General features: G+C 39.4%; 1 non-coding gene across 1 annotated transcript; it reads left to right on the forward strand.

Moving 5' to 3' along the window:
* Positions 1-9,613: 9,613 nt before the first annotated feature.
* Positions 9,614-9,702, forward strand: LOC129627494 (small nucleolar SNORD12/SNORD106). Its single transcript, XR_008702633.1, has one exon. It is a non-coding gene; the product is annotated as a small nucleolar SNORD12/SNORD106 (small nucleolar RNA).
* The last annotated feature ends 956 nt before the right edge of the window (positions 9,703-10,658 follow it).

The raw sequence follows: 10,658 nt of genomic DNA on the forward strand, positions 1-10,658 counted from the left end.
TGTACAAACCCACACACAGCGAGGAAACGCCACAATAAAGAGAACTCCACAAACTGCCAGAATACAGAAAGGACACCCCAAACTCAGCAATTTAAACAAGATGAAGAGACAGAGGAATAGCCAGCAGATAAAGGAACAGGATAAATGCCCACCAAACCAAACCAAAGAGGAAGAGATAGGGAATCTACCTGATAAAGAATTCCGAATAATGATAGTGAAATTGATCCAAAATCTTGAAATTAAAATGGAATCACAGATAAATAGCCTGGAGGCAAGGATTGAGAAGATGCAAGAAAGGTTTAACAAGGACTTAGAAGAAATAAAAAAGAGTCAATATATAATGAATAATGCAATAAGTGAAATTAAAAACACTCTGGAGGCAACAAATAGTAGAATAACAGAGGCAGAAGATAGGATTAGTGAATTAGAAGATAGAATGGTAGAAATAAATGAATCAGAGAGGATAAAAGAAAAACGAATTAAAAGAAATGAGGACAATCTCAGAGACCTCCAGGACAATATTAAACGCTACAACATTCGAATCATAGGGGTCCCAGAAGAAGAAGACAAAAAGAAAGACCATGAGAAAATACTTGAGGAGATAATAGTTGAAAACTTCCCTAAAATGGGGAAGGAAATAATCACCCAAGTCCAAGAAACCCAGAGAGTCCCAAATAGGATAAACCCAAGGCGAAACACCCCAAGACACATAGTAATCAAATTAACAAAGATCAAACACAAAGAACAAATATTAAAAGCAGCAAGGGAAAAACAATAAATAACACACAAGGGAATTCCCATAAGGATAACAGCTGATCTTTCAATAGAAACTCTTCAAGCCAGGAGGGAATGGCAAGACATACTTAAAATGATGAAAGAAAATAATCTACAGCCCAGATTATTGTACCCAGCAAGGATTTCATTCAAGTATGAAGGAGAAATCAAAAGCTTTTCAGACAAGCAAAAGCTGAGAGAATTCTGCACCACCAAACCAGCTCTCCAACAAATACTAAAGGATATTCTCTAGACAGGAAACACAAAAATTGTGTATAAATTCGAACCCAAAACAATAAAGTAAATGGCAACGGGGTCATACTTATCAGTAATTACCTTAAACGTAAATGGGTTGAATGCCCCAACCAAAAGACAAAGACTGGCTGAATGGATACAAAAACAAGACCCCTGCATATGTTGTCTACAAGAGACCCACCTCAAAACAGGGGACACATACAGACTGAAAGTGAAGGGCTGGAAAAAGATTTTCCATGCGAATAGGGACCAAAAGAAAGCAGGAGTAGCAATACTCATATCAGATAAAATAGACTTTAAAACAAAGACTGTGAAAAGAGACAAAGATGGTCACTACATAATGATCAAAGGATCAATCCAAGAAGAAGATATAACAATTATAAATATATATGCACCCAACACGGGAGCACCGCAGTATGTAAGACAAATGCTAACAAGTATGAAAGAAGAAATTAACAATAACACAATAATAGTGGGAGACTTTAATACCCCACTCACACCTATGGATAGATCAACTAAACAGAAAATTAACAAGGAAACACAAACTTTAAACGATACAATAGACCAGTTAGACCTAATTGATATCTATAGGACATTTCATCCCAAAACAATGAATTTCACCTTCTTCTCAAGTGCATATGGAACCTTCTCCAGGATAGATCACATCCTGGGCCATAAAGCTAGCCTTGGTAAATTCAAAAAAATAGAAATCATTCCAAGCATCTTTTCTGACCACAATGCAGTAAGATTAGATCTCAATTACAGGAGAAAAACTATTAAAAAATCCAACATATGGAGGCTGAACAACACGCTGCTGAATAACCAACAAATCACAGAAGAAATCAAAAAAGAAATCAAAATTTGCATAGAAACGAATGAAAATGAAAACACAACAACCCAAAACCTGTGGGACACGGTAAAAGCAGTCCTAAGGGGAAAGTTCATAGCAATACAGGCACACCTCAAGAAACAAGAAAAAAGTCAAATAAACAACCTAACTCTACACCTAAAGCAACTAGAAAAGGAAGAAATGAAGAACCCCAGGGTTAGTAGAAGGAAAGAAATCTTAAAAATTAGAGCAGAAATAAATGCAAAAGAAACAAAAGAGACCATAGCAAAAATCAACAAAACCAAAAGCTGGTTCTTTGAAAGGATAAATAAAATTGACAAACCATTAGCCAGACTCATCAAGAAACAAAGGGAGAAAAATCAAATCAATAAAATTAGAAATGAAAATGGAGAGATCACAACAGACAACACAGAAATACAAAGGATCATAAGAGACTACTATCAACAATTATATGCCAATAAAATGGACAACGTGGAAGAAATGGACAAATTCTTAGAAAAGTACAACTTTCCAAAACTCGATCAGGAAGAAATAGAAAATCTTAACAGACCCATCACAAGCACGGAAATTGAAACTGTAATCAAAAATCTTCCAGCAAACAAAAGCCCAGGTCCAGACGGCTTCACAGCTGAATTCTACCAAAAATTTAGAGAAGAGCTAACACCTATCCTGCTCAAACTCTTCCAGAAAATTGCAGAGGATGGTAAACTTCCAAACTCATTCTATGAGGCCACCATCACCCTAATACCAAAACCTGACAAAGATCCCACAAAAAAAGAAAACTACAGGCCAATATCACTGATGAACATAGATGCAAAAATCCTTAACAAAATTCTAGCAATCAGAATCCAACAACACATTAAAAAGATCATACACCATGACCAAGTGGGCTTTATCCCAGGGATGCAAGGATTCTTCAATATCCGCAAATCAATCAATGTAATACACCACATTAACAAATTGAAAAATAAAAACCATATGATTATCTCAATAGATGCAGAGAAAGCCTTTGACAAAATTCAACATCCATTTATGATCAAAACTCTCCAGAAAGCAGGAATAGAAGGAACCTACCTCAACATAATCAAAGCTATATATGACAAACCCACAGCAAACATTATCCTCAATGGTGAAAAATTGAAAGCATTTCCTCTAAAGTCAGGAACAAGACAAGGGTGCCCACTTTCACCATTACTATTCAACATAGTTTTGGAAGTTTTGGCCACAGCAATCAGAGCAGAAAAAGAAATAAAAGGAATCCAAATTGGAAAAGAAGAAGTAAAGCTCTCACTGTTTGCAGACGACATGATCCTCTACATAGAAAACCCTAAAGACTCCACCAGAAAATTACTAGAACTAATCAATGACTATAGTAAAGTTGCAGGATATAAAATCAACACACAGAAATCCCTTGCATTCCTATACACTAATAATGAGAAAACAGAAAGAGAAATTAAGGAAACAATTCCATTCACCATTGCAACGGAAAGAATAAAATACTTAGGAATATATCTACCTAAAGAATCTAAAGACCTATATATAGAAAACTATAAAACACTGGTGAAAGAAATCAAAGAGGACACTAACAGATGGAGAAATATACCATGTTCATGGATTGGAAGAATCAATGTAGTGAAAATGAGTATACTACCCAAAGCAATCTATAGATTCAATGCAATCCCTATCAAGCTACCAACAGCATTCTTCACAGAGCTAGAACAAATAATTTCACAATTTGTATGGAAAAACAAAAAACCTCGAATAGCCAAAGCGATCTTGAGAAAGAAGAATGGAACTGGAGGAATCAACCTACCTGACTTCAGGCTCTACTACAAAGCCACAGTTATCAAGACAGTATGGTACTGGCACAAAGACAGAAATATAGATCAATGGAACAAAATAGAAAGCCCAGAGATAAATCCACGCACATATGGACACCTTATCTTCGACAAAGGAGGCAAGAATATACAATGGATTAAAGACAATCTCTTTAACAAGTGGTGCTGGGAACTCTGGTCAACCACTTGTAAAAGAATGAAACTAGAACACTTTCTAACACCATACACAAAAATAAACTCAAAATGGATTAAAGATCTAAACGTAAGACCAGAAACTATAAAACTCCTAGAGGAGAACATAGGCAAAACACTCTCTGACATACATCACAGCAGGATCCTCTATGACCCACCTCCCAGAATATTGGAAATAAAAGCAAAAATAAACAAATGGGACCTAATTAACCTTAAAAGCTTCTGCACATCAAAGGAAACTATTAGCAAGGTGAAAAGACAGCCTTCAGAATGGGAGAAGATAATAGCAAATGAAGCAACTGACAAACAACTAATCTCGAGAATATACAAGCAACTCCTACAGCTCAACTCCAGAAAAATAAATGACCCAATCAAAAAATGGGCCAAAGAACTAAATAGACATTTCTCCAAAGAAGACATACAGATGGCTCACAAACACATGAAAAGATGCTCAACATCACTCATTATCAGAGAAATGCAAATCAAAACCACTATGAGGTACCATTTCACGCCAGTCAGAATGGCTGCAATCCAAAAGTCTACAAGTAATAAATGCTGGAGAGGGTGTGGAGAAAAGGGAACCCTCTTACACTGTTGGTGGGAATGCAAACTAGTGCAGCCACTATGGAGAACAGTGTGGAGATTCCTTAAAAAACTGGAAATAGACATGCCTTATGATCCAGCAATCCCACTGCTGGGCATACACACTGAGAAAACCAGAAGGGAAAGAGACACGAGTACCCCAATGTTCATCGCAGCACTGTTTATAATAGCCAGGACATGGAAGCAACCTAGATGTCCATCAGCAGATGAATGGATAAGAAAGCTGTGGTACATATACACAATGGAGTATTATTCAGCCATTAAAAAGAATACATTTGAATCAGTTCTAATGAGGTGGATGAAACTGGAGCCTATTATACAGAGTGAAGTAAGCCAGAAAGAAAAACACCAATACAGTATACTAACGCATATATATGGAATTTAGAAAGATGGTAACAATAACCCTGTGTACGAGACAGCAAAAGAGACACTGATGTATAGAACAGTCTTATGGACTCTGTGGGAGAGGGAGAGGGTGGGAAGATTTGGGAGAATGGCATTGAAACATGTAAATATCATGTATGAAATGAGTTGCCAGTCCAGGTTCGATGCACGATACTGGATGCTTGGGGCTGGTGCACTGGGACGACCCAGAGGGATGGAATGGGGAGGGAGGAGGGAGGAGGGTTCAGGATGGGGAACACATGTATACCTGTGGCGGATTCATTTTGATATTTGGCAAATCTAATACAGTTATGTAAAGTTTAAAAATAAAATAAAATTAAAAAAAAAAAATAAAAAAAAAAAAAAAAAAAAAACAACATCAGTGTTGATTCTCATAGACCAGGAATTTCAGGTGGCATTTTTTCTTTTCAAGCAAGAGGTAGGGTAAATATCTCCGAGATTGAGTTTCAGGGAGCAAATTGTTGATCAAAACTGGTGTGCCTCTTTCAGGGCAGAACAACCAAAACTTCTTTCACATAAAAGAATTATGAAGACTATTTTATCTTCACAAATTAGAAAAAAAAGGGGGGTAGAGATAAAAGAGATGGAGAGGGAAAAGACAGACAAATCCCCATAGACATCTGTGATTTACAGGTGGGATTCAAAAGTCCTGCTGTGTGAAAAAGGCACCTTTATGAGGAAACTCTCCTCAGGTTACTTGGTCAGAAACAACCCAAAAGGCCCCTGACCGAGCACACCCTCTCAGTATTGTCGCACTGCCACAGCGAATTCAATTCACGCAGGCTGACTTCACGCTATGCGTCACTTACAGAGTGTTTGCTTGTCTATGCCTCCCCTGCCCCCTCCACTTCTGGGTGAACCAACCAAATGAACTGGTTGTGCTGGAAACAAGGGAAGAAAAAAAGTGCAGCATTAGTAAACAGCGTATCTAAAATATACTAGAGGGACATTCTAGGAGACTGCAGCTATCTTGGTTTGGGGGTCAGTTTTCCGCTTAGTAGCATAAATATAAATATCTTGCTTCTTATATCCTGGCTGTTATATAACACAGGGGGCTCAGCTGAGTGCTCTGTGATGACCTAGAAGAGTGGGATGGAGGGGATGGTGGGAGGGAGGCTCAAGAGAGAGGGGATATATGTAGAGATACAGTTGACTTGTGTTGTTTTACAGCAGAAACTAACACAACATGGTGAGGCAATTATCCTCTAAAAATTTACCATACAGAATTACAAATAATAAAATAAAGGAACAATAAGATAAAGCGATATGTTGACCTCCCTCTTTAATGATAAAAATGTTGGGATCAAGATGCATTTTTTTGATGCTACATAAAGATTGGATTTTTTTTTAATCTTAAGTTTAGTTCATTTAAAATGTGTTAGTTTCTGCTCTACAGTAAAGTGAATCAGTTCTACATATGCACATATCTATACTTTTTTTAGATTATTTTCCCATATCGGTCATTACTGGAGTAGGAAATGGCAACCCACTCCAGTATTCTTGCCTGGAAAATTCCATGGACAGAGGAGCCTGGCAGGCTACAGTCCGACACGACTGAGTGACTAAGCACACACAGTCATTACAGAGTATTGAGAAGAGACCAGATAGAAAGATTGGATTTTGACTGACACATGGATTAGTTTGAATGGGTTTTAAGACCAGGTGTTAAAAAAATTTCCTTGAAGCATCCAGGAGATCAGGAAAGACCATTTCCCCCCATGCTGAGATTTGTAAGCAGAGGCTCTGGGAGGCCTCTCTTGGTGGGGACTTCACCACTGTTGATTTGCAGCGGGAGAGTGAGGTCAACACATGTTCCTCCTTGATGAAGCACTGAGTCATTCTGTGTGCCCTCTGCCGCACCTTTTCCACGTTAGTAGCATTTTTCCTACAGGAGTATGCTTAGAACTGTGTATCTTTACCCAAGAGAGGGTGCAGTGGCAGCTGTCTGGCACCCAGACAGCTCTCTCTGTCCTACCGTCTCTGACCCTGTCCTCACTGCTGGAGAAATATGTGGGCCTTGTGTAGCATATACTACTAATCAGAGCATCAAGCAGATGTCAGCTTTCTGAGATGACACTAAGGTGCAGTGTGTAAACTTGGAAAGCCATGAAGCGACTTTGCTGTCACTCATTAAAAATACCTTTTTAAACTGAAGTATAGTTGATTTACATTGTTGTGTTATTTTCAGGTAGACAGCAAAGTGCTTTGGCGATTTACAAATATATTTTTTCAGATTCTTTTCCATTCTAGGTTATTACAAGATATTGAATATAGTTCCTTATCTGCACAGTAGGTCCTTGTTTACCTAGTCTGTATATAGTGGTGTGTATCTGTTAATCCCAAACTCCTAATTTATCCCTACCTCCCCCTCCTTTGGTAACCATAAGCTTGTTTTCTTTATCTGTGAATCTTTTTTATGTTTTGTAAATAAGTTTGGGTTTTATCATATTTTAGATTTCACATATAAGTGATATCATAAGGTATCGGTCTTTGACTCCATTTATGATAATCTCTAGGGCTGTTGTCAGACTGTTTGTAAATTGCCTTTCTGTACACTCTTTTCTTTAGTATGAGGGTGGCTTTTGGCAATGCCATCAAGCCATTCCGACTTGACTGAACAGGCAAATCTATGTTCAGTACAAAACCAAATAAAAAAGTCTCTCTGTCACATCCTCTGACCTGAGGTTGACTCAGGCTTTTCTTCAGTGAGTCTGAAGTAGAGGGAAATAGCCTGAAGGAAAGTGTTTGAAGACCTTGCTGTGTGTCTTTGTGTACTGCACGTGTACATGTTATCTGTCTCGGGCCCAAGGGCAGGTCCGGCCTTCCCCTGCTGTGAGCTCAGGCTTCTGTTGGAAAGCAGGTACGCAAAGCCTTCTTTAACTTTGCCTGCCATGAGTGGTGAGGTAAAAAACACCCGCTGATCGTTAACAGATCTATCTCCTAAGACACCGCTCCTCAGAACATGGCATTTGTTGACTCTGGGCAAAGCTTTAGTATTTTCCATGTGTAAGAAGGTTTGGCCAGTTGCGCTTCTGGAGATGGCCATATTCCCAAGCCAGAAATGTCAGTTACCAGTTTTCTTTCTTCATCTGTTCATTAAATGTTTTAAATGTTTTCTCTTTGCTTCCCAGGAACTAGCGATGACATGTGTCATTTTTGTATCAGTAAACTTCTTTAAAAGAATAAGCCTACGATCGTTAGCAATTCTGCGCTGTGTAGGGTTTCAAATATTTGAGGATTTTATTATTTCTTGTTCACTGAGAGCAAGCAAAATAGCTAAATGTGCAGTATTGTTGAGCTCACTTAATTCCTATTTAGTATCGAAGTAGGAATCAGGGTGGTTATTTATATGTGAAGTCGGGTCACAAGCTTATTTCCAAGAAATTTAGTCAAGGCAATAATTTTATCCTTAACAACTTGTCAGAACAAATGAAAATTTGCTATGTGGGTTTTCTGATCCATTTGAGATATTATGGCTCTGTGGGGAAGCTGCTTCTTTCTGTGAAGATAATGAGAAAAAAAAAGTTGTCAGGAGGCAGAAAGCAAAGAGTTCAGAAGTAGGCTGGGTGGTCAGCGGAGCAATCAAACGATATATACTCATTTGTGATAAATAAGTCGCAGTGTGGAAGACGCACTGGAACCCTGGTTCTGCTAGCTGATGCTTGTCTGATTGTTTCCCCAGATGCTCCCACCAGCTGTAAATCTCAGCCACTAGTCCCCGAAGGATCTTTCCATATCAGGTCCGCTTTTGTGCCCCAGTTGAATTACCTGTTCTGTGGCTCCCCAGAGGCTCATATTCCCCAAAGAGTATAATCTTCACACAGAGCTCTCAACAGCTCTATTCTCTCTAGATGATGGTAGCCCGGAGTCTCATGAGCATCTGCCTGTGTGGTTCAGAGCCATAGAGTGACTTGCAGTGGGCTTGTTTGGGAACCTGACATGGTGTGTTTTAGAGAAGTTGCAGATTTGTGACTCATCTTCAAAAAGAGATCTACACATATCAAAATTGAATAAGGATCCAATTGATGAAAATTGGCCATTTTCACTGTCATTGGCTGAGTTCTCTGTGCAAGGATCTTTAGTTCACACACTATATACATTTTCTTATTCAGTCTTATAACCTATTTTCACTTTATGGATGAGGGAGTTGAAGCTTAGAAAGGTTGTCACTTGCCTAGGTTTCCTTAGCTGGGATGGGAAGTCGGTCCTACCCACCTGTGCAACTCTGTGCATTCTTTCTGCTGGCTATACTGTCTGTATTCCCCAAGAGACCATCCAAACCACTTTCCCATCTATGATTTCCTGCGGTTCTGTCCTTCTACAGTGTTCATCTCTCAAGACCGCAACCCTGGATTTGTCATTCTGCTTCCAAACAGGCACAACTGATCATCTGAGGGTGAGGGGAACCAAACTATAAACTATACAATTCCTTGTAAATACCTCAGCTGAGTCCTCTGCATTACCATCAGTCCTCTCAGAGATCCCTGGTTAGTTTTCACTCCCAATCCTCACGGAAGGATTCCAGACCATCACCACTCTCTTCCAACCCATCTTTTCACCTCCAAACGCAGCAAAGCCTTAAACTTTTGGGAAAAGCTGAGTCCATCAGAAAATTTCACATACTTTACTTACAAGGTAGCAAATCTTTACCTTTGTATTGCTGGTTTCAGGATATCAATTTCAGGTTAGGGTCAAACCCATTAGCTGATGATATAACTTTATACCCCTGTTGATGGATCCTGTTGATCTAACTGGACTATTACCAGTTTTATCTGATGCATTGGGGGAAAAACCCTGTTAACTGGATCAAATCTGTTACCTGGATCCTACAAAACCCCTTACCTCCTCCTGTTTCCTCTGGGACCTTATTCCATTAATCCAACTGGTTCCCTGGTGGCTCAAAGGTAAAGATTCTGCCTGCAATGCAGGAGCCACACAGGAGGCACAGGTTTGATCCCTGAGTTGGGAAGATCCCCTGGAGAAGTGGCAACCCTCTCCAGTTTTGTTGCCTAGAGAATTCCATGGACAGAGGAGCCTGGTGGGCTATAGTCCATAGGGTCGCAAAGAGTCGGACACAACTGAAGTGACTCAACACACACACAGCTCAATTCCTCTACCTTTTATTCTCTTACTCTCTTCAGACATCTTCCCCTCAGCCTAAAACAAGCACACATCTTGCCAAACAAGTTTAAAAGACCCATCCCTCCAGCTACCATCTAGTCTCTCTTTCCTTTTCATGAAACTACTCAAAGAATGTTCTATACAATTGGTTGTCAACATCTTTTCCCATTCTTTTGCCTATCAGATTTGGCTTTTGTGTTCTTACCTCTTCTTATTAATCAGGATCCGACCAGGCCAAAAAATGAACAACTTCACTGATTTGTTACCAAATATATATATAATGTGGGGAAATTGATTAGATGGGTAGTGGAGTAACTGAGAAACCAGACAGGATGGTGAGATATCTTAGGTGCCCACAGCTGGAAGCTACTTCCACACATGGAATGGAGGGATGAAGTAAAAATGGTATGATCAGACCTTGGACTGGAGATGGCGCTAGAGGCAAGACTCTTGGGTTGACTGGCTTGTCCAGAGGGAGCTGAAGCCACGGAGGGGATTCAGCCCATGTACTGTCAGACATCCATCCACAGCAGAGAAGAGAAGCAGAAACACCCAACCTCTCTGTTCCCTTTGTCTTTTAATCTCTCACCCATATCAACCATTGGCTAAACTCCGCCCAG

Source organism: Bubalus kerabau, chromosome 14, assembly GCF_029407905.1.
Source record: "Bubalus kerabau isolate K-KA32 ecotype Philippines breed swamp buffalo chromosome 14, PCC_UOA_SB_1v2, whole genome shotgun sequence".
Classification (NCBI taxonomy): Eukaryota; Metazoa; Chordata; class Mammalia; order Artiodactyla; family Bovidae; genus Bubalus; species Bubalus kerabau.